The sequence below is a fragment of the Salvelinus namaycush genome, chromosome 5 (assembly GCF_016432855.1).
Source record: "Salvelinus namaycush isolate Seneca chromosome 5, SaNama_1.0, whole genome shotgun sequence".
NCBI classification, from domain to species: Eukaryota; Metazoa; Chordata; class Actinopteri; order Salmoniformes; family Salmonidae; genus Salvelinus; species Salvelinus namaycush.
In genome coordinates, this window is record NC_052311.1 from 49890473 (window position 1) to 49913084 (window position 22612).

The 22612-nt window shown below is 43.2% G+C and overlaps 1 protein-coding gene and 1 pseudogene across 1 annotated transcript in view; one reads left to right on the forward strand and one right to left on the reverse strand.

Annotated features, from left to right (window-relative positions):
- LOC120048408 (platelet endothelial aggregation receptor 1-like) overlaps window positions 1-6238 on the reverse strand; it is a 36964-nt gene extending 30726 nt beyond the window's left edge. Inside the window, exon 1 of the mRNA XM_038994361.1 lies at window positions 6072-6238. The gene's annotated coding sequence lies outside the window, so the exon portion shown is untranslated. The remainder of the gene's footprint in view (window positions 1-6071) is intronic.
- Window positions 6239-16242: 10004 nt separating this feature from the next.
- Window positions 16243-22369, forward strand: LOC120048410 (annotated as a pseudogene).
- Window positions 22370-22612: the final 243 nt, after the last annotated feature.

Below are 22612 nucleotides of genomic sequence, written 5' to 3' on the forward strand. Positions count from 1 at the left end.
AAATAACGCGGGGGGCAGGCGAGGAAGGAGAGGGGCCAGGAGCATCCCTTCCTCTTTGGGTATGATCTTCGCCAATCAAGGAAACGGCAAACAAATGTAACACTTTATTTTTCTGTGTGCAAAGTGGGAACTAATCAGTAGAGATCTGAACTTATGTAAAAAAAATAATTTGAAGTGGAAATGCGGCATGCTCTAATGGTAGCCTAACAACTAATAACTATAAATGGCTATAGCTGTGAGTAGGTACCAAGTAATTTCCTTGTAGTTAACACACTGTAAAAGTGTTACTGCTTCTTCCTTTCCTTCAGCACTACTTCAAAAGCATCCTTTAAATGGGGTCATCTTGATCATATAGGTCATTCGACCATTTAAAAAAAGATGGCTCAATATTGACTCTACTAACTCATGTGCTCGCTCACCTCTTATAAAACACAGGGGCCAAGCTGCCTCTTGACGCAAATAGTTTGTTTGTTCTGCTCTGTTTATCTGCCATGGTGAAAAAAGAAAACTAAGTTAAAACATCTCAGTCTCCCGAATCCCCACAAGTCTACATTCTCCTAGCTCTTCCCCTCGCTCATCGCTGTGGAGCGCAGGCAAACAGAACTAGGACAAACAATAGGAAGCGGATAGGAAACATCTTGCCTGTAAATCCAGGTCTGCATCCCAACCTTCCCTTCCTCTGACAAGTAAACACAGCTGAGGAGGGATTTTGGCAGGTAAAAGAAAAACTATCCTCTACCAACACCATCATACCAATACTGGCATTGCTGTACCCAGAGTTTCCAAGAGCAAATCCATTGGGATGCTAACATAGACTGTTGTTTTGAATAATGGTGATGTTGACGAGGGATACTCTCTCATTCTGCATTTCTCTGTGACTAACTCTCCCTTTTATTACCTGACCTGAATAATGGAAATGTTTGTGAGGGGAGGGGATCTCATAAAATGCATGATGGAGAGCCATGGAGTCACTGCTCCACACAGCTGGTGGACAACTGGGTTGGCTGTAGGTCGGGAACTGGGAAAAACATCAAGTGGCGCTCTACCAATACATGTCAATGGGGTGCCAAGCATGACATAACAGTTATTTATTTTAGCATTCAGAATTCACATTATATTATAAATCTGACATCTTATCCAACAGTTGAGAAAATAAATGGCTCTTGCTTCATTTACATAAATGACCTCACACCAGCTGCTGAAAGAAACGAAGAGTGGAAAAAGCACAACCATTTTCTCAAGACGGCCTGAGAAAGCAATGAGACGTTAAAGGGAATACATTTCCTCCCTCTACAGCTCAGGTTTCTGTTTGTTACAGCCTTCCTCTATAGACACCGCATGAAACGAGAGGCACCAGAACAGGCCCCCAAATCTTAATTACACATGTCTCCACCACCCCTCCACAATACCACCCTCCCTACCCAACATCACCCACCCAACCAACCAACAACACAAGCAGCTCCAAAGACACTCACCACAGTACAAGTACTCTGTGGTCACTCCATTAGCCCTTTCCAGTCCCCTCCCCCTCGATCCTCTATCCAAACCAACTGTTCTTTATGAAAGTTTATTTGAGCCAGAGCCTATAGTAACTGTCCATGTTCCACAGCAAAACCGGTCCAAAACCACGTCTTGCATGGCTGCAGTCGTATCTGCTCCAAATTATCTGCACGGCTGCAGAGCATATGGGGTTGAGAGACTTATACAAGCATGTGGTAGGAATATTACATCTCTGTCACCTTCTTTTGAACGTGCCATTGCTTTATGCTGTTTTCCATTACGATGAGTTATCTGCACAAAAGACTGAAAAGACAAGATTGATCAATCATCAAATCAAGTCAAGTATTCATTTTAATATTGACAATCACAAGAAATCCTTGGGAGGTTTATTAATCAACTGGGAGTTTTCTGTGTAGATTTGACAACACTAAATCTGCCAGACTACGATGTCAAAAAGACTCGTAAGAACCTCCCAGGCCCTCTGTACAGTACAACCATTAATCCACCTTCTATATAAACAATGTTTTGAGTCCATAAAGTGACATGTTTGGATAAAAAACAAGCAAGGATCCACTACAACTACAATCTCAACTCAATAACAACACACAAATGGTGTGTGGCCTGGTATAAACCTTTCATGAAAAGCCCTAGCTTTCAAAAGAAAACACATAGAGACCCAGTGTACTATGTGGCGTTACAATAAACCTTTATAAACAGAGGGTTTCTGCCATTTGGAAGATCAAATTAACGTGAAGTAAATATACTGTAACTACATTTACCTCATCTCTACTCGTTCTATTTCTACCTCGGCTCTGGTGTGTCTGGCCAGTGTCATCCCAAATCAAAACATGTCCGATGGCTCACCAGACCTCCATACTTCACCTCTTGGATGGAGAAACAGATGGTCATAGAAGGCCAGTCAGAGGAGAGCAATGGATAAACTCCAGCTGTTTGATTGAAGAGAGGAATCTGTAGTTAGACCACAGACAGAAAAGAGATCACCAAATCTTCATACAGTACTCACTGATGGCAGTAACAGTCTGTAGACAAACAGACACGTATCCAGGAGGTGTACTCTAGATATGCAGAGCAGTATGTATGGACATCAGACAGAAAAATCCACACTGAATCTCGATTTATCCACTGGGCACACGCTGGTTGAATTAATGATGTTTCCACGTCATTTCAATGAAATGACATTGAACCAACGTGGAATAGATGCTGAATTGACGTCTGTGCCCAGTGGGTATCTACTTTTGTAAAGAGGTCAGCATACTACAGACAAATATCAATGTGTTTTCCTGAGGATTTTGGTGAGCTGTCTTGAAGAGCACAGTAGATGGGAGTTTAGGTGCTGTCAGGTCCAGGTGGCAGCGGCTTACTGTGTAAATCACATATCCTATCTTTCCATTCCAGGTGTTGAGTGTTAAAGTGTTTCTATGTGCAACAGCACCAGGTTCTCCCAAGAGCCTCCATTCACAAGATCTCTTTGGGTACTACACTGGAGGATTTTAGGCCAGTTCGCAGTCCTAAGGTAAAGCTGGGTGAAAAACAAAGACATATAGCTTACCTTTATAGCAATAAGAAATAGCCATACAAAGAGTACAGTTGATTACAGTTTACATACACCTTAGCCAAATACATTTAAACACAGTTTTTCACAATTCCTGACATTTAATCCAAGTAACAATTCCCTGTCTTAGGTCAGTTAGGATCACCACTTATTTTAAGAATGTGAAATGACAGAATAATAGTAGAGAGAATGATTTATTTCAGCTTTTATTTCCTTCATCACATTCCCAGTTGGTCAGAAATGTACATACACTCAATTAGTATTTGGTAGCATTGCCTTTAAATTGTTTAACTTGGGTCAAATGTTTCGGGTAGCCTTCCACAAGCTTCCCTCAATAAGTTGGGTGAATATTGGCCCATTCCTCCTGACAGAGCTGGTGTAACTGAGTCAGGTTTGTAGGCCTCCTTGCTCGCACACGCTTTTTCAGTTCTGCCCACAAATTTTCTATAGGATTGAGGTCAGGGCTTTGTGACGGCCACTCCAATACCTTGACTTTGTTGTCCTTAAGCCATTTTGCCACAACTTTGGAAGTATGCTTGGGGTCATTGTCCATTTGGAAGGCCCATTTGCGACCAAGCTTTAACTTCCTGACTGATGTCTTGAGATTGATTAAAAATATCCACATCATTTTCCTTCCTCATGATGCCATCTATTTTGTGAAGTGCACCAGTCCCTCCTGCAGCAAAGCACCCCCACAACATGATGCTGCCACCCCTGTGCTTCACGGTTGGGATGGTGTTCTTTCACTTGCAAGCCTCCCCCTTTTTCCTCCAAACATAGCGATGGTCATTATGGCCAAACAGTTCTATTTCTGTTTCATCAGACCAGAAGACATTTCTCCAAAAAGTATGTTCTTTGTCCCCATGTGCTGTTGCAAACCATAGTCTGGCTTTTTTATGGCTGTTTTGGAGTAGTGGCTTCTTCCTTGCTTAGCGGCCTTTCAGGTTATGTCAATATAGGACTTGTTTTACTGTGGATATAGATACTTTTGTACCTGTTTCCTCCAGCATCTTCACAAGGTCCTTTGCTGTTGTTCTGGGATTTTCGCACCAAAGTACATTCATCTCTAGGAGACAGAACGCGTCTCCTTCCTGAGCTGTATGACGGCTGCGTGGTCCAATGGTGTTTATACTTGCGTACTATTGTTTGTACAGATGAACGTGGTACCTTCAGGCATTTGGAAATTGCTCCCAAGGATGAACCAGACTTATGGAGGTCTACAATTTTTTTCCTAAGGTCTTGGCTGATTCCTTTTGATTTTCCCGTGATGTCAAGCAAAGAGGCACTGAGTTTGAAGGTAGGCCTTGAAATACATCCACAAGTACGCCTCCAATTGACTCAAATGATGTCAATTAGCCTATCAAAAGCTTCTAAAGCCATGACATCATTTTCTGGAATTTTCCAAGCTGTTTAAAGGCACAGTCAACTTAGTGTATGTAAACTTCTGACCCACTGGAATTGTAATACAGTGAATTATAAGTTAAATAATCTGTTTGTAAACAATTGTTGGAAACATTACTTGTGTCATGCACAAGTAGATGTCCTAACCAACTTCCCAAAACTATAGCTTGCTCATAAGAAATTTGTGGAGTGGTTGAAAAACGAGTTTTAATGACTCCAACCTAAGTGTATGTAAACTTACGACTTCAACTGTATATGTGTCATCCAAAGAGGAAATGTGCTCCACATAGATATGAAAACCACTGGGTGAGCCAGATCCACCAGAGGACTCCCTATGATTGTCCTATTTGGTATGTTTCCAACTTGAGAGACTACACATGGAAGAGTGTTGAAAGTTGACTCAGTCACTCAGACCGTGTCACAATGTGTCGCATACTGCGAGAAGTGACAACCACCCCATCTCCACGTTTCGTTGCCATTAGTCATGACTCTTGCCTTGCCACAACATAGGCCTCAAGGTCAATTAAGATCTTGGAATACCCCAGAGGCGCTTAATAAAATGAAAAGACAACAGAGGCGGAGGCTGGCCGTTTGGCGTAAGGAAACAACAACAGACCTACTCCAAACCGACCTACTCCCACTGACTTCCTCTTCTCTAATGGAGGACATACTGCCTGCACATCAAAGGTTTGTGTGTCACAGATAGTAGCACAGCAGCTTTAGACAAGAGCTGTCCTAGTAATGACTAGTCAATAAACCAATCTGGGGGGATGAAAATGAGTGTGTTCTAGCCCACATCTCTGTTATGAGTTGAGTTCTACTGTTTTGTCATTACAGTCATTATACTGTACCTGGTATTTAAGAGTAAGACTTGAAAAAACAAAGAACTAGGACTAGTAAAGCTACAGTAACATTACTTCACCTATATTCTTTATTGCTAATATAATTAGAGTTACTATACTCGATAAGATGAAAATAAACATCAGTAATAAAGATGAAAAACGTAATTTATTTGTAACAATATGCAGGTTGATATCTTGGATGATATCTTGCCCTCCTGACTTCAGAAGGGGGGGGGGGGGGCAGGCAAGTGGCACCGTCTTTGAAACAACTTGAACCCTAAACCAATCAACTGCAAGCCTGATCAAACAATACACATTAAGATGGCACTCTATGATAGTCAGATCATGTTTTGCATATCAAGACTATAGGCTAATCCTTTTAACAAAATATTAATTGACCCGGTTTAGTCATGAAGATTGAGGATATGGCTATGGCCCAGCAAACATTCATGACAAGAAATACTCACAAAAACAGCATTCCAAATACAAATGTTCAGTATTCACGTGTTATTTTCTATCTACTAATATACATGGTAATAAGCAGGCATGTCAGGGTGTACTACTTACTGTATGTGCTGTACTTCAGAGAAAAGAGCAAGACAACAGTATGGGAGAGAATTTAAAAAATCATATAGATCTAAATATGACCGCTACAGTTTGAATAATCTGCAAATAATCAGGCAAAATCATAATCTTGATTTTACAATAGAGACTTTATCGTTTGTTTTCTTAACGCATATGTTTTCTGTACTCACCTGGGTGAAAAGCATTTGTTGTTAATCCACTGTATTTGCGATCTCAAAGTAGGCTACCTCAAGATATTATAACACATTTCCAGCGGTGGAAAATTTGTTCCAGATGAAGTCAGTGAAGAAAGAGAAGTAGTTTAACTTCACAACTTCAGTGCACTGGTTTCAACCGCATCAATCGGGGGAGGGTCTGTAGTCGCAGATTGTGGATTGAGAGGAGGAGAGGCAAGTAGCGAACTGAAAAACTGTGACAGGAAAGAAGAACGAGAGAAGAGAGAGAGAGAGATACAAGTATAGAATAGTAAACATTTGATTGCAATTAGACTTTTCACAATAAACAAAAACGAAATTGGCAAATTGATTTATTATCTTGTTGAAGGCCTAAAGTATATGGTTGATACATTTTCAGTGGGATTGAACTAATACAGTAGGTGATCACGTCAAAGTGCACATTAGAGTTTTATTCAACACTTTGTCATACATGATCGCTATTCATTACAGTAGCCTAGTTTAAGATCTGAAGAAGTGGATGAGGTGATATGATCAAGAATTTGTGGTTCAGATTGTAAGTAAGGACCAATCGGCAATGAATACTTGATGGGAAACAAAATAACTAATTGCATGCTAGGTAGACAGAACATCAGTTTGCTACGACTGGCTCATATGGAGGACAGACCGAGTGCATCAGTGACATCATGTAGACTCAGTGTTTGATGAAGGCATCTTTAAATCATTTCCCACCACTGTACAGAACCAATACTTCAACATAGTAGGCCTGGTGATGTAAAGGTTTAGTCATGTAAATGTACTCCTGTTGAAAAATGATAATATGCATACTGCACAATATACATTTCTACCTCTTCTTTCTTTCCCCTTGGGGTTTTCCCCTCCTCAGTAGGTCACTGAGTTTCAGGACAGGGATGTTAAACATGACCAGACAGACACGTTTTATTGACATTGGGTATTTCTGGCTCACAATATATGTTGCGACTGCTGTGCTAACCGTGTGTCTGGGTGGTTTATAGGGACTGTAAGGCAGCAAGAGAAGAGTTTTCTGGTAAACAGTAGGCTGGTGATGATAACTGGGGACTTCAGGATGTGTGTTTTTCCTACCACCGAGTGTTCACACAGATAAACAGCACTGCATGGTGGGTTAATGGTGCACACATCCTTGTCATGAGGAAACCAAGAGCCCACGGAAAAAATAAAATGGTTTCCTGTAGGCTGGAGTACCCAACCAGGGTCCTATGAGGCAAAGCCTGAGTGGACTCCTGTAGGATGGAACTAATCATATCCACCTGCCGGCTGTGCATTAATTGAGCCTGGGGATGCAGTTAGAATGGAACTGTAGCCCATGTCTCTACACAAACTCAAAAGCTAAATTAAAATCAATTGAGCTCATGTCCTGCAGAAAATCATAGAATTAGACAAATTATGTAAAGATGTGCTTGACCATGGCCCATCTGTTGATTTTCTCTCTCTCTCTCTCTCTCTCAAGGGGCTTTATTGGCATGGGAAACATGTGTTAACATTGCCAAAGCAAGTGAGGTAGATATTATACAAAAGTGAAATAAACAATACAAATTAACAGTAAACATTACACATACAGAAGTTTCAAAACAATAAAGACATTACAAATGTTATATTATATATATACAGTGTTGTAACAATGTACAAATGGTTAAAGCACACAAGTTAAAATAAATAAGCATAAATATGGGTTGTATTTACAATGGTGTTTGTTCTTCACTGGTTGCCCTTTTCTTGTGGCAACAGGTCACAAATCTTGCTGCTGTGATGGCTCACTGTGGAATTTCTCCCAGTAGATATGGGAGTTTATCAAAATTGGATTTGTTTTCAAATTCTTTGTGGATCTGTGTAATCTGAGGGAAATATGTCTCTCTAATATGGTCATACATTGGGCAGGAGGTTAGGAAGTGCAGCTCAGTTTCCACCTCATTTTGTGGGCAGTGTGCACATAGCCTGTCTTCTCTTGAGAGCCATGTCTGCCTACGGCGGCCTTTCTCAATAGCAAGGCTATGCTCACTGAGTCTGTACATAGTCAAAGCTTTCCTTAAGTTTGGGTCAGTCACAGTGGTCAGGTATTCTGCCACTGTGTACTCTCTGTTTAGGGCCAAATAGCATTCTAGTTTGCTCTGTTTTTTTGTTAATTCTTTCCAATGTGTCAAGTAATTATCTTTTTGTTTTCTCATGATTTGGTTGGGTCTAATTGTGCTGTTGTCCTGGGGCTCTGTGGGGTGTGTTTGTGTTTGTGAACAGAGCCCTAGGACCAGCTTGCTTAGGGGACTCTTCTCCAGGTTCATCTCTCTGTAGGTGATGGCTTTGTTATGGAAGGTTTGGGAATCGCTTCCTTTTAGGTGGTTGTAGAATTTAACGGCTCATTTCTGGATTTTGATAATTAGTGGGTATCGGCCTAATTCTGCTCTGCATGCATTATTTGGTGTTTGTCACGATCGTCAAAGGGAGAAAGAGAGGACCAAGGCGCAGCGCGTGAAAAATACATCTTCCTTTATTAGAAGAGAAGAAAGAAACACGAAACGAACAACTATACACAAACTAACAAAATAACAAACTGACGACCGTGAAGCTATATAAACAAAATGGTGCTGACACTGACCATACACACTGACATAGACAATTCCCCACAAACAGCTAAAGCCTATGGTTGCCTTAAATATGGCTCCCAATCAGAGACAACAATAACCAGCTGTCTCTAATTGAGACCCAATTCAGGCAACCATAGACTTTCCTAGATACCTACACTCAACCATAGACACAGCTAGACTTCTATACTAAACATAAACCCAACTACTCTAATAAACCCCCTAAACCTTACAACCACCCTAGACACTACAAAAAAACACATACATTCCCCATGTCACACCCTGACCTAACTAAAATAATTAAGAAAACAAAGAATACTAAGGCCAGGGCGTGACATAACCCCCCCCTTAAGGTGCGAACTCCGGGCGCACCAGCACATAGTCTAGGGGAGGGTCTGGGTGGGCGTCCGTCCACGGCGGCGGCTCCGGCACTGGTCGTGGTCCCCACCCCACCACAGTCACTACCCGCCTCCGTAGCCTCCTCCAAATGGCCACCCTCCACATTAACCCCACTGGATTAAGGGGCAGCACCGGACTAAGGGGCAGCACCGGACTAAGGGGCAGCACCGGACTAAGGGGCAGCACCGGACTAAGGGGCAGCACCGGACTAAGGGACAGCACCGGACTAAGGGACAGCTCCGGACTAAGGGACAGCTCCGGACTAAGGGACAGCTCCGGACTAAGGGGCAGCACCGGACTAAGGGGCAGCACCGGGATAAGGGGCAGCACCGGGATAAGGGGCAGCTCCGGACTGAGGGACGGCAGCTCCGGACTGAGGGACGGATCCTGGCTGGATGACGGCTCTGGCGGATCCTGGCTGGACGGCTCTGGCGGATCCTGGCTGGACGGCTCATGGTTGGCTGACGGATCTGGCTGCTCATGGCTGGCTGACGGATCTGGCTGCTCATGGCTGGCTGACGGATCTGGCTGCTCATGGCTGGCTGACGGATCTGGCTGCTCATGGCTGGCTGACGGATCTGGCTGCTCATGGCTGGCTGACGGATCTGGCTGCTCATGGCTGGCTGACGGATCTGGCTGCTCATGGCTGGCTGACGGATCTGGACGCTCATGGCTGGCTGACGGCTCTGGCAGATCCTGTCTGGTTGGCGGCTCTGGCAGATCCTGTCTGGTTGGCGGCTCTGGCAGATCCTGTCTGGTTGGCGGCTCTGGCAGATCCTGTCTGGTTGGCGGCTCTGGCAGATCCTGACTGACGAATGGCTCTAGCGGCTCCTGACTGACTAACGGCTCTGACGGCTCGGGACAGACGGGCGGCTCTAATGGCTCTGGACAGACGGATGGCTCAGACGGCGCTGGGGAGACGGATGGCTCAGACGGCGCTGGGGAGACGGATGGCTCAGACGGCGCTGGGGAGACGGATGGCTCAGACGGCGCTGGGGAGACGGATGGCTCAGATGGCGCTGGGGAGACGGATGGCTCAGATGGCGCTGGGGAAACGGATGGCTCTGGCCGGATGAGGCGCACTGTAGGCCTGGTGCGTGGTGCCGGAACTGGAGGCACCGGGCTAAGGACACGCACCTTCAGGCTAGTGCGGGGAGAAGGAACAGGGCATACTGGACCCTGGGAGCGCACATTAGGCCTAGTGCGTGGTGCCGGAACTGGTGGTACCGGACTGGGGACACGCATCTCAGGGCTAGTGCGGGGAGCAGCAACAGGACGCACAGGACTCTGGGGACACACAGGAGGCTTGGTGCGTGGTTTAGGCACTGGTGGTAAAGGGCTGGAGACACGCACCATAGGGCTAGTGCGTGGAGGAGGCACTGGTGGTACTGGGTTGGGGCGGGGAGGTGGCGCCGGAAATACCGGACCGTGCAGGCGTACTGGCTCCCTTGAGCACTGAGCCTGCCCAACCTTACCTGGTTGTATGCTCCCCGTCGCCCGACCAGTGCGGGGAGGTGGAATAACCCGCACCGGGCTATGTAGGCGAACCGGGGACACCATGCGTAAGGCTGGTGCCATGTAAGCCGGCCCGAGGAGACGCACTGGTGACCAGATGCGTTGGGCCGGCTTCATGACATCCGGCTCAACGCTCAATCTAGCCCGGCCGATACGTGGAGCTGGAATGTACCGAACCGGGCTATGAACGCGTACAGGAGACACCATGCGCTCTACTGCGTAACACGGTGTCTGCCCGTACTCTCGCTCTCCACGGTAAGTACAGGGATTAGGCGCAGGTCTCCTACCTGACTTCGCCACACTCCCTTTAAGGCCCCCCCCCAAGAAATTTTTGGGTTGTACTCACGGGCTTCCAGCCTTGCTTCCGTGCTGCCTCCTCATATCGCCTCCTCTCGGCTTTAGCTGCCTCCAGCTCTTCACGAGGGAGGCGATATTCTCCCGGTTGTGCCCAAGGTCCCTTTCCATCCAATATCTCCTCCCATGTCCATGAATCCTGTGTAAGTGGGTCCTGTTGCCGCTTGACACGCCGCTTGGTCCTGGATTGGTGGGGAATTCTGTCACGATCGTCAAAGGGAGAAAGAGAGGACCAAGGCGCAGCGCGTGAAAAATACATCTTCCTTTATTAGAAGAGAAGAAAGAAACACGAAACGAACAACTATACACAAACTAACAAAATAACAAACTGACGACCGTGAAGCTATATAAACAAAATGGTGCTGACACTGACCATACACACTGACATAGACAATTCCCCACAAACAGCTAAAGCCTATGGTTGCCTTAAATATGGCTCCCAATCAGAGACAACAATAACCAGCTGTCTCTAATTGAGACCCAATTCAGGCAACCATAGACTTTCCTAGATACCTACACTCAACCATAGACACAGCTAGACTTCTATACTAAACATAAACCCAACTACTCTAATAAACCCCCTAAACCTTACAACCACCCTAGACACTACAAAAAAACACATACATTCCCCATGTCACACCCTGACCTAACTAAAATAATTAAGAAAACAAAGAATACTAAGGCCAGGGCGTGACAGTGTTCTACGTTGTACACGGAGGATATTTTTGCAGAATTCTGCATGCAGAGTCTCAATTTGGTGTTTGTCCCATTTTGTGAAATCTTGGTTGGTGAGCGGACCCCAGACCTCACAACCATAAAGGGCAATGGGCTCTATGACTGATTCAAGTATTTTTAGCCAGATCCTAATTGGTATGTTGAAATTTATGTTCCTTTTGATGGCATAGAAGGCCCTTCTTGCCTTGTCTCTCAGATCGTTCACAGCTTTGTGGAAGTTACCTGTGGTGCTGATGTTTAGGCCGAGGTATGTATCGTTTTTTGTGTGCTCTAGGGCAACGGTGTCTAGATGGAATTTGTGGTCCTGGTGACTGGACCTTTTTTGGAACACCATTATTTTGGTCTTACTGAGATTTACTGTCAGGGCCCAGGTCTGACAGAATCTGTGCAGAAGATCTAGGTGCTGCTGTAGGCCCTCCTTGGTTGGTGACAGAAGCACCAGATCATCAGCAAACAGTAGACATTTGACTTCGGATTCTAGTAGGGTGAGACCGGGTGCTGCAGACTGTTCTAGTGCCCGCGCCAATTCGTTGATATATATGTTGAAGAGGGTGGGGCTTAAGCTGCATCCCTGTCTCACCCCACGACCCTGTGTGAAGAAATGTGTGTGTTTTTTGCCAATTTTAACCGCACACTTGTTGTTTGTGTACATGGATTTTATAATGTCGTATGTTTTACCCCCAACACTTTCCATCAATTTGTATAGCAGACCCTCATGCCAAATTGAGTCGAAGGCTTTTTTGAAATCAACAAAGCATGAGAAGACTTTGCCTTTGTTTTGGTTTGTTTGGTTGTCAATTAGGGTGTGTAGGGTGAATACATGGTCTGTTGTACGGTAATTTGGTAAAAAGCCAATTTGACATTTGCTCAGTACATTGTTTTCATTGAGGAAATGTACGAGTCTGCTGTTAATGATAATGCAGAGGATTTTCCCAAGGTTACTGTTGACGCATATTCCACGGTAGTTATTGGGGTCAAATTTGTCTCCACTTTTGTGGATTGGGGTGATCAGTCCTTGGTTCCAAATATTGGGGAAGATGCCAGAGCTAAGGACGATGTTAAAGAGTTTTAGTATAGCCAATTGGAATTTGTTGTCTGTATATTTGATCATTTCATTAAGGATACCATCAACACCACAGGCCTTTTTGGGTTGGAGGGTTTTTATTTTGTCCTGTAACTCATTCAAGGTAATTGGAGAATCCAGTGGGTTCTGGTAGTCTTTAATAGTTGATTCTAGGATTTGTATTTGATCATGTATATGTTTTTGCTCTTTATTCTTTGTTATAGAGCCAAAAAGATTGGAGAAGTGGTTTACCCATACATCTCCATTTTGGATAGATAATTCTTCGTGTTGTTGTTTGTTTAGTTTTTTCCAATTTTCCCAGAATTGGTTAGAGTCTATGGAGTCTTCAATTACATTGAGCTGATTTCTGACGTGCTGTTCCTTCTTTTTCCGTAGTGTATTTCTGTATTGTTTTAGTGATTCACCATAGTGAAGGCGTAGACTCAGGTTTTCCGGGTCTCTATGTTTTTGGTTGGACAGGTTTCTCAATTTATTTCTTAGATTTTTGCATTCTTTATCAAACCATTTGTCATTGTTGTTCATTTTCTTCGGTTTTCTATTTGAGATTTTTAGATTTGATAGGGAAGCTGAGAGGTCAAATATACTGTTAAGATTTTCTACTGCCAAGTTTACACCTTCACTATTGCAGTGGAACATTTTACCCAGGAAGTTGTCTAAAAGGGATTGAATTTGCTGTTGCCTAATTGTTTTTTGGTAGGTTTCCAAACTGCATTCCTTCCATCTATAGCATTTCTTAATGTTACTCAGTTCCTTTGGCTTTGATGCCTCATGATTGAGTATTGCTCTGTTCAAGTAGACTGTGATTTTGCTGTGGTCTGATAGGGGTGTCAGTGGGCTGACTGTGAACGCTCTGAGAGACTCTGGGTTGAGGTCAGTGATAAAGTAGTCTACAGTGCTCTCTCTCTCTCTCTCATATATATGACCCCTGGTGGATTATGATAGACTTACTCATGTGGCAAGCTGCTGCTTTAAAGTATTGTGATAAAATATGATATTAATTATGAATCATTGACATTTTCAAAGCATGATAAGTAAAACAATGTCTTGATAGCTTCCCATAGGTTCCATAATTATAAGAAACGTGCAACATTTTTACAAACAGGATGGGTATAAGTTGGAAAGGTTGGGTAAACAGCTGTTGAGGAAAACATTATCACAATGCAATTTTCTCTGGGGTCCCAACATAGGGTTTCTCCATTGGGGCCCTAGGAGGCAGGTTTGCAAGAACAAGGGGGCAGGTAGGCCCACTGTCAGAACTGTGACAGGCTAATCAAGAGTCCACTGTTCGGAGGATATAGGGCACATTCATTTGAAATGACTGTAGTTTCAACACAGGAGGTTTGTGGCATCTTGATTGGGGAGGATGGCCTTGTGGTAAGGACTGGAGCGGAATAGGTGGAATGGTATCAAATACATCAAACACATGGTTTGTGTTTGATGGTGCCACCTGGTTTGCTATCATGTAGTTACCAAAAAAGTGTTAAACAAATCCAAATATATTTGAGATTCTTCAAAATAGCCACCCTTTGCCTTGATGACAGCTTTTCACACTCTTGGCATTCTCTCAACCAGCTTCATGAGGTAGTCACCTGGAATGCATTTCAATTAACAGGTGTGCCTTGTTAAAAGCGAATTTGTGGAATTTCTTTCCTCCTTTAATGCGTTTGAGCCAATCAGTTGTGTTGTGACAAGATAGGGGTGGTATACAGTAGATAGCCCTATTTGGTAAAAGACCAAGTCCATATTATGGCAAGAACAGCTCAAATAAGCAAAGAGAAACAACAGCCCATCATTACTTTAAGACATGAGGGTCAGTCAATACAGAAAATGTCAAGAACTTTGAACGTTTCTTCAAGTGCAGTCGCAAAAACTATGTAGAAACTGTGAAGAAACTGGCTCACATGAGGACCGCCAGAGGGAAGGAAGACCCAGAGTTACCTCTGCTGCAGAGGACAAGTTCATTAGCATTCCCAGCCTCAGAAATCGGTAATTAACTGCACCTCAGATTGCAGCCAAAATAAATGTTTCACAGAGTTCAAGTAACAGACACATCTCAACATCAACTGTTCGGAGGAGAATGCGTGAATCAGGCCTTCATGGTCAAATTTCTGCAAAGAAACCACTTCTAAAGGACACCAATCAGAAGAAGAGACTTACTTGGGCCAAGAAACACAAGCAATGGACATTAGACCGGTGGAAATCTGTCCTTTGGTCTGATGAGTCCAAATTTGCGATTTTTGGTTCCAACCGCCATGTCTTTGTGAGATGCAGAGTAGGTGAACGGATGATCTCTGCATGTGTGGTTCCCACCGTGAAGCATGGACGAGGAGGTGTGATGGTGTGGGAGTGCTTTTCTGGTGACACTGTCTGTGATTTATTCAGAATTCAAGCCACACTTAAACAGCTTGGCTACCACAGTATTCTGCAGCAATACACCATCCCATCTGGTTTGCGCTTAGTCCCACTATCATTTGTTTTTCAACAGGAAAACACCTCCAGGCTGTGTAAGAGCTATTCGACCACAAAGAAGGAGAGTGATTGAGTGCTGCATCAGATGACCTGGCCTCCACAATCACCCGACCTCAACCCAATTGAGATGGTTTGGGATGGACCTCAGAGTGAAGGAAAAGCAGTCAACAAGTGCTCAATATATGTGGGAACTCCTTCAAGAATGTTGGAAAAGCATTCCAGGTGAAGCTGGTTAAGATAAAATATATTTAGATTTGTTTCACACTTTTTTGGTTACTACATGATTCCATATGTGTTCATAGCTTTGATGTTTTTATTTTACCTTTATTTAACTAGGCAAGTCAGTTTTAAGAACATATTCTTATTTTCAATGACAGCCTAGGAACAGTGGGTTAACTGCCTTGTTCAGGGGCAGAATGACATATTTTTACCTTGTCAGCTCGGCGATTTGATCTTGCAACCTTTCGGTTACTAGTCCAACACTCTAACCACTAGGTTACCTGACGCCATTATTCTATAATGTAGAAAATAGTCAAAATAAAAGCCCTTGCATGAGTAGGTGTGTTCAAACTTTCTGGTACTCGATGCTTCATTAAGATTGGATTTTTTGCATTTATAGCAATGGTTTTCAACTGTACTGCAGGGATGGAATGTAAGTTGCAGAAAATTAAAGTTGTGGTGGATGCTACAGAGAGGTATTTGGGTGTATGAGACTTAACGTCAGAAGAGTTACAGGGTGTATTAAGTGGTGGTGACCTGTCCTTTCAGGCTGTTGGCCTGAGGTAGGCCTAGATAGATTTAAATAGTGGAGTAGGGTGGTGAGTGTAGGGTTAGATGGTAGGGTATTTGGTGATTTGTTTTTATTTTGTATTTACAAGCAAAGTATAAGGGAGTCATACTCCAGTCTAGTAGGTGGCGGTAATGCAACATTTATTAGATGCCAACTGCCGTTAAACCTCGTCGAAGAAGAACAAGAAGTTTAGCCTTTTCCGGGGTCGTGCTGAATTTACCTCATGGTTCAATAGAACTGTGAAAACGTTTTTATTTATCCCGTTTGAACAACGATGTGAGTCTAGATAACCAGACGAGGAAAAATAATTAGTTCCATTACTCCGGTCGTTGTTTATGATTTCATTTACAGCCCTTATTAGCACAGTAACGTTAATAACTTGCATTCAAGTGTAAATGTTCTCTTAAAACTACCTAACTTAGCTGCGATATCTTGTTAGATTTCGTTAGCTTAACCCAAGCTGAACTTTGACAGAGCAGTATTTTTTGCAGACTTCCAAACGGAATGTGTATATTATATTTGAGAAAATAGTGTATTATTTTGTGCATTACTGTTCAACTATCTAATACTTAAATGTTGACACCTGAGACTGAAGACCTGCCAAATGCAGTGTAATATAGCTAGCTAGCTAACATGTTCATTTCTTTGGAAGTAAATGGCAGAAACTGCTCAGGAAAAGAGCCGTGGACTGAAGTTTGCAGGGCAATAGCTACTGCGTCATGGCTGGGAACAAGGTAAAGTTAATGTTAGATTTTCAGAAATGTATTTAGTAACAGTATAGTCAATTAATGATGGACATTCTGTTAGCTAATGAACATCGATTACAGCCAGCAGTTTCTCAAATCAAAGTTTATTTGTGACGTGCGCCGAATACAACAGGTGTAGTAGACCTTACAGTGAAATGCTTACTTACAGGCTCTAACCAACAGTGCAATTTCTAAGTTAAAAAAAGGTATTGGGTGAACAATAGGTAAGTAAAGAAATAAAAACAACAGTGAAAAATAACAGTAGCAAGGCTACTATATCAAGTGTAACGTTATACATATGACAGCTTGAACTTGCTTGTAAATTACATTAGTAGGCAGGGCAAACCCGTTTTCCTGATTTCTGGAATATCATCAAAATAAATCCATCACAGCACGTTTTTTGGACTCATTCAGCAGTTGTTACCAGATTTTAAGTACAATACCATTGGAATTGAATGTTGAAAGTTCAATTTATATTCCTAAAACTTGTGTTAAATGGTGCTGGCTAAATTGGATAAATAGCCCAATGTCAAAACAGTTTTAAAGTGTCATAATCAATACCCAATATGCAGAAACAGTTTGATATCTTGAAAACATAAAATGTACTATCATATATGTGCAACAATTAGTAATCATATTACTTGTATTTTTTTATGCACCAAAAACCCTGTTTTGACAGGTGGCAATAAATCACTGATATCGATTAGGGGGGAAATCCGATACGTGCTGTTGAAACTAAAAACACTGGAGATATTTTTACATCACTGGTTAGAGAACATCCTGTAGAAGACAGTGGGCTACATTGGGGTGATGCATTTTGATATGGGGGTTGCCAAAACAGAAAAAGAAACCCAACACTTATTTGTCAATCACTCCTATCGAAAACCACATGGAATAATGTGTACATCACTGGTTAGAGGACAATTTGTAGAAGACTGCTAGCTACATTTTGAAGTGTTGAACAGGGGGCAAATGTTTGGAGTGTAGTGCTGTTTAAACTAACACTATTCAAAGGCCACACAGAATCTTGGAATAACCTGTATATGGTTGGTCAGATGAGAACTTGTAGAAGGCTGATATCTATATTTTGGAATGTCGGATGTTGATTTCCCGAGAGCTGCAATCACGAAAAAGGGAACAAACCACTAAACGTTAACCCAAACGTGGTGATTTGTTTAAGTTATCACGACCCATAGGATATCAACAGTGACAACGATTGGCAGATATAAATGATAGTTTGATTGTCAAATCCATTGGTGTGTGTCCAGCAACTTTTTTATAGAGACTGCCCCAAATGTTTTGTGCCATTTCCTTAACGCCGCGTTCTGCGCATCCCAGCACGTTTGACGATCAGCGGTACAAAACCAAATATATTGATCTGTTTTAAGTAATCAATCTTATGTCATCGTGATGACTATATTCTTTTATACTAACATCACCAATCTGAGGTAAAAGGATATGTAATTCCACTAAATAAACACAGCAAAAAAAGAAACATCCCTTTTTCAGGACCCTGTCTTTCAAAGATAATTCATAAAAATCCAAATAACTTCACAGATCTTCATTGGAAAGGATTTAAACACTGTTTCCCATGCTTGTTCAATGAACCAGAAACAATTAATGAACATGCACCTGTGGAACGGTCGTTAAGAAACTAACAGCTTACAGACAGTAGGCAATTAAGGTCACAGTTATGAAAACTTAGGACACTAAAGAGGCCTTTCTACTGACTGAAAAACACAAAAAGAAAGATGCCCAGGGTCCCTGCTCATCTGCATGAACGTGCCTTAGGCATGCTGCAAGGAGGCATGAGGCCTGCAGATGTGGCCAGGGCAATAAATTACAATGTCCGTACTGTGAGACGCCTAAGACAGTGCTACAGGGAGACAGGACAGACAGCTGATCGTCCTCGCAGTGGCAGACCACGTGTAACAACACCTGCACAGGATCGGTAGATCCGAACATCACACCTGTGGGACAGGTACAGGATGGCAACAACAACTGCCCGAGTTACACCAGGAACGCACAATCCCTCCATCAATGCTCAGACTGTCCGCAATAGGCTGAGAGAGGCTGGACTGAGGGCTTGTAGGCCTGTTGTAAAGGCAGGTCCTCACCAGACATCACCGGCAACAACGTCACCTATGGGCGATCCGGTGGGTTTGCTGGACCAGACGGGACTGGCAAAAATTGCTCTTCACTGACGAGTCGTGGTTTTGTCTCTTCAGGGGTGATGGTCGGATTCACGTTTATCGTCAAAGGAATGAGCGTTACACCAAGGCCTGTACTCTAGAGCGGGATCAATTTGGAGGTGGAGGGTCCGTCGTGGTCTGCGGCGGTGTGTCACAGCATCATTGCCTGCAGTGACGACAAGCTCAGTTCAATCTCAACACTGTGCGTTACAGGGAAAGACATCCTCCTCCCTCATGTGGTACCCTTCCTGCAGGCTCATCCAGACATGACCCTCCAGCATGACAATGCCACCAGCCATACTGCTCGTTCTGTGCGTGATTTCCTGCAAGACAGGAATGTCAGTGTTCTGCCATGGCCAGCTAAGAGCCCGGATCTCAATCCCATTTAGCACGTCTGGGACCTGTTGGATCAGATCGGAGGGTGAGGGCTAAGGCCATTTTCCCCCAGAAATGTCCGGGAACTTGCAGGTGCCTTGGGGGAAGAGTGGGGTAACATCTCACAGCAAGAACTGGCAAATCTGGTGCAGTCCATGAAAAGATTCACTGCAGTACTTAATGCAGCTGGTGGCCACACCAGGTACTGTTACTTTTGATTTTGACCCCCCCCCCCCCCCTTTGTTCAAGGACACATTATTAATTTTCTGTGGAACTTGTTCAGTTTGTCTCAGTTGTTGAATCTTGTTATGTTCATAGAAATATTTACACATGTTTACTCAAAATAAACGCAGTTGACAGTTAGAGGACGTTTCTTTTTTTGCTGAGTTTATTATGGGTTGAAAATGCAAGCTTGTAAGGTAGTAACAAAATGGCAACATTAGGGAAATTAGTGCAATATTCAATATGTCAATTTAAGATGATTGTGTATGTTGCCCACTCAAACTATTGCAACAATGACATCTATTTCTCACTAATTTAATGATTTAGTGTAAAAAAAAAATGCTCTCAAACACAATTTAACCGTGCGTTCTAGACTAGAGCCTCTTTGTCTGTGCAGTAGCCTGAATGTTTGATGTCACTACTAGTAGTAGTTGCCAGTTGTATCTAATTCTGTGTTATGAATGGTAACTAGATCTAATGTTCTTAGTCTACCACTAATAGAAGATCCCTCACTGTTCACAGGTAAAGGTCTTGGTCGCCAGGAGAATGGTATATGTGAGGCTATCATAGTGAATGTGGCAAGGGAGGGATGGGACATTGTCAAGGGGAGCAGTTCACCTTCCATTGGTGGGACCATGTCTTCAACAAAGCATCTTCTAGCCTGGAAGTGGAATCTGGTGAGTTACGTCCTCAGAAGGGGTGTGTGAAATGAGAGTAATTAACCACGCATACACACATTCACCCACTTGCATTGGGCCTAGGCTACATCTCCACCTTTCTGTTCTAGAATGGTGTGCAGGTGAAGAAGTTGGTTGAGGAGGAAGGAATGATCTCCAACAAGCAGCCAACGAAAGCTGGGACGAGAAACTTTATGGATGCTTTGTGAAGGTACAGATAAACAAATCCAACTGGAACACACTTCCATATCTGTGCCAATGTGCTCTCTTGATAGTACAGAAAGATACTGCACTTAGGTTAATGATATGGAATGGAACGGTTGTATTTCTCTTCCTCCTAGTCTGCCACCCTCCTGGCAGGACTGGCGCAGCCAGAGTAGAAGTCGTCCAGTACAGATGACAGCAGCAGCTCTGACGATGAGGACCAGAGACTGGAACTCTCCAGCACCACCAAGTAAGAACCTCACTGCCCAATACCATCCACCACCATACAGGGATTGATATCAGTTTGTGAAGGTTATTTGTTTTCATGTCAATGTGAAGATTAACAACAGTGGTTTTATGTACTCACAGGTTTAAATAATAAATGCTATTTCCCTCTCCCTTTGACGCTGACCCGGTGAAGGCTTGTGGAGGACGCACCGCTCACAAGTAAGTATTTTGCTTGTCACCAATAAGTTTGTAATAAACATAAACAAATCACATGAATGTGTGTTCTATCTTGGTGCATGCTGTTGGTGGAGGGCTTGAACCTGGTCTTGCATGTCTTAATAAGGAAGCTGAACATTGTTTGTCCCTATTCCTGTTCGCCACAGAGGAGCCAGACACGGCCTTACCATGAGTGCCAAGCTAGCCAGACTGGAGCAGCAGGAGCAAGAGTTCATGGCAAAGTATGGCAAGAAAAACCAACTAGCGGCTGCAACACCAGATAGCGTCACCACCATTACCCGGCCAGCTGCCCAGATCCCTGAGTGTGAACTGACGGATGAGACCCAGGGGGGAAAAAATAGGAAGAATCACTGAGGATACCCGTGAGAATGTGGCTGAAGAGAATGCCGATTCTGCTGTTGTCTCCAGAAGTACCAACATGGAAATAAAGGTGAAAAAGAAGGATAGTTCAAAGGAGTGGGTAGGTGGCGGTGGTTCCTGTAGAGGAAGAACTAACGTCTGTGGAAGATAATACAGCAGACAATGCTCAGCCAACCCAGAGGAAGGTGTTGGAAGAGGGCGAGAGCTGTCATCTAAATGGAGGTGTGTGAAACTGCTGTCATTTCTATAGAGAGTGAAGCCGGAGGAGGCGGTGAAGAGGCTTCAGAGGGAGAAGGTGCCACTCAGCAACAGACTGACTCAGACACTACTACCAAGAAGAAGTCCTCCAAGAACAGAGGTGGCTCTGGTGGCTGAGGAGATGAAACACTGATAGAGAAACCAACCAATCGGAAACTGTGGCAGATTCCCCTCCAAAAGAGAAAAAGAAACGGGATGGAGCAATAGAGGAAGTGAGGAGGAACCTAAAATAAAAGGTAAAAAGAAAAAATGCAAAGAGGACAAGCAGACAGTAGAGGACAGGTTGCATGATGTATCGGCCTCCATACCTCTAAAAAATAGAAGAAAACTAAACAACAGGAACCAGATTGATGAGGACTAGTTGGAGAGGAAACAGGTCAGGGATTTGGGTCAGCGCTCTAATATGTCTCATAGACACATGAAACCATCTAATGAAATGAAGTCTATTTTTAATTAACGCTCAATGGCCATTATTGCAACACCATGCAAAAAGGATGTTTTGTTTCTTGTCAGCATTTTTATTTGTATGGAAAGATTCAGCTACAGACTCTTAAGAAAATATATATTTCAGCGTCAACTGGTGTTTTTATACTTGTCTGGTGGTCTTGTATTGTTAATATTCTTAACATGGCTGTTTTAAACAATGTGATATTAACATCAGATATGAGGTTGCTACATATGAGCACAGTAATGCACAGTAATTTTATTTGCTCAATTAACTTTCCTTACTACTCTCTGATGAGGTACATTTACATGAAGTGACAAAGCTGCTAATTTAGAAGTATTGCATCGTTTATAAAACAACAATTATTAAAATAAAAAACGGAACCTATGAAAGCCCTACACAAGTGTTCTATTTAAATGTTTTATACACTGCTATACAATAGATCTTTTGACTGAACATGGCTCAATTTACCCTGACCATATTAATGCTTTACTCTCACAGATCCATCGGTTTCTCTGGCCACACGATGCAGCATTCCAATTAGCCAAAGGTGCATTGTTTGGGTTAGTTAAAGCACAATCGCGACCCCATACAGGTTGAATCTTCCAAAACCTGTGAAAAGAAATCCTACAA